Source organism: Mus caroli, chromosome 7, assembly GCF_900094665.2.
Source record: "Mus caroli chromosome 7, CAROLI_EIJ_v1.1, whole genome shotgun sequence".
Taxonomy (NCBI): Eukaryota; Metazoa; Chordata; class Mammalia; order Rodentia; family Muridae; genus Mus; species Mus caroli.
In genome coordinates this window covers 29,192,730-29,199,419 of record NC_034576.1, presented here as the reverse complement: position 1 = coordinate 29,199,419, position 6,690 = coordinate 29,192,730, and the positions used below count along the sequence as shown (strand labels likewise).

Here is a 6,690-nt window from a genome sequence, read left to right as displayed (position 1 = left end):
TGGCTTAGTGAGTAAGAGCACCTATGGCTCTTCCAAAGGTCCTGAGTTCAAATCCCAGCAACCACATGGTGGCTCACAACCATCCGTAATGAGATCTGATGCCCTCTTCTGGGGTGTCTGAAGACAGCTACAGTGTACTTACATAAAATAAATATAAATCTTTTTTTTTTTAAAGACAAAAATTTACAAATTATGTTTTAAAACATTTAAGGTAGTGAACTGACCGAATGACTTTCACACAGAGCGAAAGAAATTAATATAAAATCAAGTGAGACAGCCAGGGATGGGACTCACCTGCTGGGGAGCCCAAATCATTTCAGCAGCAGGGAAGTTAATGTCAGCTCACTTTGAAAGGTGGGAACGGAATTAAGGAGAGAGAATAATATACCAGCTCACCTGGTGCACAGCTTTAAGAGGTCCGACAGCCATTCTTCCTCTCAGCTCCTCCTAAGAAATGGAGATCTGGGCTAGCTGAGATGGGAAAAGAACACGGCAAACTTGGCGTTCCTCTCAGCATCCACATTACCTAACATCTGATGTTTCTTCCTCCTGTTGCAACCTTCCCTTCAGTAAACAGAGTTGGTGGAGACGTAGCAATTCGTTTACATACAATATAACCCATGCTTAAGTCATTTTCAATTTATTCCTTGGGCAGCAAATTTACAGAGCGTACAGATGAAGAGACGAGTGAATGTTTAGATAAAGATACACCTGGAAATAAATAAGTCACTAAGATGAAATAAACTTAGCCATCCTTCTCTCCAATAGAAGAGTGATTCCAAAACTTGGTAGCATACTGTCACCACTTGGCTTTCTTGAAAAGACACTGGGTGGGGCTGGAGAGATGGCACAGTGGTTAGGCTCTTCTGGAGGTCCTGAGTTCAAATCCCAGCAACCACATGGTGGCTCACAACCATCTGTAATGAGATCTGATGCCATCTTCTCATGTGTCTGAAGACAGCTACAATGTACTTACATATAAATAAATAAATCTTAAAAAAAAAAGACACTGGGTGACAGTTTCAGGAAACTCACATACTCAAAGTCTCAAAGACGACATTGCCAGCCACTGTCACACACATGGATGTACACGACGTCAGATGTTCACCCTCTCCTACACGTCTCAGATGCTCTGGTGCCACAGGCTGCCATCACTAACAATGGACTTACATTCTAGTCACAAGGAGGCTCCCCGATATGCACAAGGGGGAAAGGGAAGGTACCAGGCATAGATTCACTTGCACATTGGGTGACATGCTCCCAGAACTGTAACAACCACTTCTTACTCCCAGGGACGCACAGAAGGCCTGGCGACCAGATTCCAGGTGGACACTCCCCAGCCACTTCCCTGCAGGAAAGTCTCGCTTCTTCCCTGAAGGCTCTGGAATGTCCTCCACTCCAGCTGCCACAAGTAGGAGAATCTAGCCTCTGGGTAGGAGGTGGGGCAGGAAAGAAGATCCTCTGTTGCCTGGGCTCCCAGAGAACACAAAGGGGCAACGGCCCAGCTCCCTCTGGGGCCATTGGGAAATGTAGTCCGGATAGAAGGGACCCGTAGCACCTTGGAGTTCAGGGGGACTGACAAGTCTCAGTCCTAATGTCTCTTCTCACCGCCAAACCACGTGTATACAGACACAAACGCAAGCAGAACACCCATGCACAATAAATAAAATAAACTGAAAATATTTTAACTATTTTTACTTTTTATGTGTATGAGTATTTTTGCCTATATCTTTGTATGCCTGGTTGCCAGGAGAGGCTAGAGGAGGGTGTCGGTTCTCAGGGTGCTCTTAATTGCTCAGCCTTTTCTTTTTTCTCTCTCTCTTCCTTCCTTCCTTTCTTTCTTTCTTTCTTTCTTTCTTTCTTTCTTTCTTTCTTTCTTTCTTTCTTTTCTTCCTTCCTTTCTTTCCAAGATTTATTTATTTTATGTATATGAGTACACTGTCACTGTTTTCAGACACACCATTAGAGGGCATCAGATTCCATTACAGATGGTTATGAGCCACCATGTGGTTGCTGGGAATTGAACTCAGGACCTCTGGAAGAGCAGACGGTGCTCTTAACCACTGAGCCATCCCTCCAGCTCCCTGCTAAGCCTTTTCTCTAGTCCCTTCACAGATCTTTTTGTGGGATGGAACCCAGGTTGTCAAGCATGCCAGGCAAGCACTCTGCCACTCAGCCATGCCCTCCGTATCGTCTTCATCTGACTCTGTACTTCATTCAAACACGTAGCATTTTTCTTCAGGAAAAATTTCAAGATTTTGAGAATAATACCTAACTCTCTGAGTGTGTACGCAATTCTTGTAACGGTGGAAAACATGATTTGCTGGGTTAGGCAAATATTTCTGGAGTCATGTGTGCTTGATTGTGTTCACAGTATATATGATATTTGTGATGTTTAAATGTGCTGTGGTAGGGACAGATTTGTGGAGAGTGTCAGATTGAGTCGGACAAACGTTGAAGGGTTAGAATCATGGATATGCGTTTGTGTATGGAATTCTTCTCTGTGGTGTCTGATTAGAAACCAACACTGTATGGGAGAAGCTATCTGTGGTGCTGGGATAGACAGAAAATAAAAGTTAGGGTGGGGGTGGGCCTGTCAAACAAAAGCTGGGTGATTTGTCTGAGCTTGAGGTCAGTTTGGTCTACATGTCAAGCGATGGCAAATTCAAGAAGTTTATTTGACAGCAACAATATTATGAAAGGAAAAGAGAAACAAACTATTGCTTAGAGTTCTATATTCTGTGTGAAATAAAATAATGTTGCTTAAATACTATGATAAAGGAACTATGTACACTATACCACCTATCTAAAGCAGGGGCTGGAGAGAGAGATTAGGCATCAAGAATACTTGTTGCTCTTGAAGAGGACCCATGTTTCATCCCCAGAACTCTCAGGGAGTAGCTCACAAGCACAGGCCACTCCAGTTTCAGGGAATCGGATGCCCCCTTCTGGTCTCTCTGTGTATTGCATGCACGAACTGCAGATAAAATAGAAAGTAGAAATAAACCAAACCAAACCAAACCAACCAACCAACCAACCAACTAAACAAACAAACCTTGTTCACTAAAGAGTATTATCAGGACAATAAAAGGACAAATTACTCCTACAGCAAGGGTGGAAAGTATTTGTAAAAACGCATATATAATAACGCCCCCCTCCCCAGTGGTGATTGTTTTGTTTTTTGGTTTTTCGAGACAGGGTTTCTCTGTATAGCCTTGGCTGTCCTGGAACTCACTTTGTAGACCAGGGATTGTTTTGTTTTGATGGAGAGAGAATGAATGGCTAACTGGTACAAGGGTCTAGTTGACTAGTAAATGGCTCCGTTTCCTTAGGATCTAGTTAGTATGCAGACATTGCCCAGCAATGGTGTTTACAATCCTACGTTACCAGTCCAGGAACACTGTCGGTCAGAACAAGGAGTCTACGAAGTATAGACAAAAGCATGTTCCTGACAAAATTGGAGGATAGCAATGAAACGCTGCAGAGAACACCCAGCCATGATTACAAAAGCGGTTGCAAATTCACACAGTTTTAAACGTCACTGAACTTCCAGGTCTCTTAACTCCATAAACTCCACACCCTGAGCTCATAGTCTAGTTCTCACACACACACACACGTATTCACGTAACTCCTCCTTCTGCCTGCTACCAAGAGTTTGAGACTCCGGAGGACCATCCCCATCATAAAGAGGTAGACAATCTCGGGGGAGAGCCCTGATCCAAGGAAACTAAACAAACTCAGCCGCACTTCCTTCCTGGCTCAGACTCCCTAACCCTGAGAGTCTCACAGCCGAGGGCCAGTTTTTCATTTGGGTGAGCACAGGTCTCGGGCCGCGAAGGGCTCTGGGAAATGTAGTTCAAAGCAAGAAAGCAACGGATCCTTTCGGATTCTTCTCAGTTGCAAGTTGCACCCCCAGGCTGTGAATGCCAGGCCGCGGGGTAGCTGCAGCTACAAAACCCGCCCAGGCCCAAGCCGATCCCCCTGCCGCAGCGCCGCGCCCTTACCCGAGCCTTAGCCACTCTCCTGACTCGCACGCCGAAGGCCAGACTCGCCCGGCGAGCCGCGCGGCCCTCTGGGAAGTGCTACCCTGCGCCTAACGGACCCAGGTTTGTGGATCTTCTTTCCCAGCCTAGCAGCGCCAGGCCGTAGCCCCGAGGCAGTGAGCCTTGGGTGGCGTCGGGGTGGGGGATCGAGACCCGTGGCCCGGCTCAGCGTTGAGTCCCGGAAGACGTGAGCTGGAGGCCAGGCCTCTTTGTGCTGGGTGGAAGCCAGGGCCCTGTAGAGCGGGCGCGGGTGTGGGTGGAGGACGGGATGCCGGCGGTTTGCAGCAGCCGTGATGTGACTAATTTGCTCGTTATCCTTTATGTGTATTTACGAAAGTGGGTGCACATGTGATGGCTGAGATAATGAATGAATGCATTAATGAAAAACTCTATGGGTGGAAGTCAGGCGGGTAGGATTGTGTGGAGAAGTCTGAAGACCGCGTTTGAACGAGTGCTACCTTTAGCCGTTTATAATAATTGAAAATATTTTTATATGAAGCATCAGTATCTCCAGGACTTGACTATTTTCCTGTATTGACAAACTGTCTTGTGTACATGACAGGCGAAATTCATTTGCCTTGCTGCCCAACTCCATTCCCCAAATAGCAAGATACAGAAAAGCCCAAAGACTAAAAATTATTCATTTCTCCCAGTCAGTCATGCAGCTCCTGACAAACTGACTTCTTTACACTCGTTGGGAGCATGAACGCGTGCATTTATGTGCTCATATAAAGAGCATGGCCTCTTAAAAGAGCAGTAACATCATATATATAGTTCTGTAACTTACGGCTCTTATTTAACCATTGATGTTGTTAACATATTGACATCAACAATTACACATTACAAGTGTATACCATTTAAACACACACACACATATACACACACACATAAGTATATGTATATATATATATATATATATATATATATATATCCTGATTAATTTCTGTTTTAATAACCTCTTGAAGTTATAAACCAAGTTCCTGCAGAACTGTTTGGCAACGCTGTAATGTACCCCATTTCTTCCCTCATACCTCCTCTTGTTTCCTCCCTCTCTTCGGGTGGCTTTTAGAAGTGGAGTTGATATGTTAACAAGCATATCCTTATTAAAATCTCCCAAAATCTAAATACTTATACCCAATGTAAAGTTCTAACATCTACAATATTACTGAAATAATCAATGCATCAGCATTTCAGCAATATTGGAATAGAGATACACCCTAGAGAGCAATGAGTCCTGTAAGTAACAGGAACTTTACCTTCATAGTTATAAAATAAAACTCGAGAGACCAAGCCTTTTGGGTTCAGACTCCGTCTCCTCTTAGAGAACCTGACCTAAGGTTGAACTTAAAGTTAACTAACAGGCCAATAGCTAGCATCATTTCCAGGCTACACCCCAACAAGACCTGTACCTACCAGTTTCCAGGTTACCCCCCAACAAAACCTGCTTCTGGCACCTCTGCTGTGTCAGGGTTACAAGCACCTCCAGGTTACAAGCCTGGCCCTGACACTTCACTTCCTAACAGCCATCATCAGGAGGAAAGCAGGAGTTAAGTTTATGGCTTGGCTTAAATTTATGTTAAAGGCCATAATGGATCCCCAATCAGATGTGCACCAGGCTAGATACCCTCTTCTTGCTTCTATAAATGCTTGCCTGACACTGAACTCAGGGCTCCATGTTTCTGCTGCGTTGGGGCTCGTTGGTGGTCCTTTTGGGGTTCATGAAGGTTCCGTGGCACAACAGCAGTACTTGTTAGCAAGGTCAATCGTTTAAGTAAGGATCTCTTTTGTGATTTGTTTCTGTTTTCAGGTCTCATTTTCAGAGTTCTTCCTGCGCTGAGGAGCCTTTTATAAACTCAATATTTATTGAATGTTGGACATATATCAGTCAATTGGTGGTGTGTGGGATATAGCAGCGAACAAAAGAAGCAGTGACCTCCCCTCTCCTCCAGCTATCATGATGCTTTCATTGCTGAGGACCAGATAATAAACAAAGTAAGTAACTATGAACCCTATCAGATGCTGAAAAATACTTAGAAAAAAAATGTCAAAATAGGAGGCTATTTAGAATTAGAGATGGGAAGTAGAGTCTAGATGGAGGGCCAGGGAGGACAGGAAAGGAGGTAGATGACAGGAGAATGCAGCGAGGTTCAAGTACATCGGAGAAAGGGTTATTCCATACAGGGAGAATGCAGTTGTCAAGGTTTTGATGTTTTCATGCTTGCTCTGATGAACACACTGGCAGTGACTCAAACAGCTAAGGAGGGGGAAGGCCAGGGGTGGGCTGGGTGGGGGGAGAGCAGAGGAAGTTGGGCTTCGTAGACTGCAGTACCTTGAGTGAGATGGGAGGTATTTTGAACATGTGCATGATAATCTATCTGCTCAATGCTCAATCTATCTGCTTTTGCTGCTCTGGTGACAGCTGGAAAAGGAATGAAGAAGTGTCAGGGGTGGGGTGAGGGAGGGGACAGAAAGACCAATTAGGAAGGGTTTTTTTTGTTTTTTTTGTAAGATTTATTTATTATATAGGTACACTGTAACACACCAGAAGAGATAGCTGGGCGTGGTGGCGCACGCCTTTAATCCCAGCACTCGGGAGGCAGAGGCAGGCGGATTTCTGAGTTCGAGGCCAGCCTGGTCTACAAAGTGA

General features: G+C 44.8%; 1 protein-coding gene across 3 annotated transcripts in view; it reads left to right on the top strand.

Moving 5' to 3' along the window:
• Positions 1 to 3,784: 3,784 nt before the first annotated feature.
• Positions 3,785 to 6,690, top strand: part of Znf569 (zinc finger protein 569) — a 25,910-nt gene continuing 23,004 nt past the window's right edge. For 2 of the 3 annotated variants that reach the window (XM_029479697.1, XM_029479695.1), the window contains exons 1-2: positions 3,785 to 4,106; positions 5,851 to 6,035. The gene's annotated coding sequence lies outside the window, so the exon portion shown is untranslated. Of the gene's footprint in view, positions 4,231 to 5,850; positions 6,036 to 6,690 lie in introns of all 3 variants that reach the window. The other variant, XM_029479696.1, reaches the window with a different exon arrangement.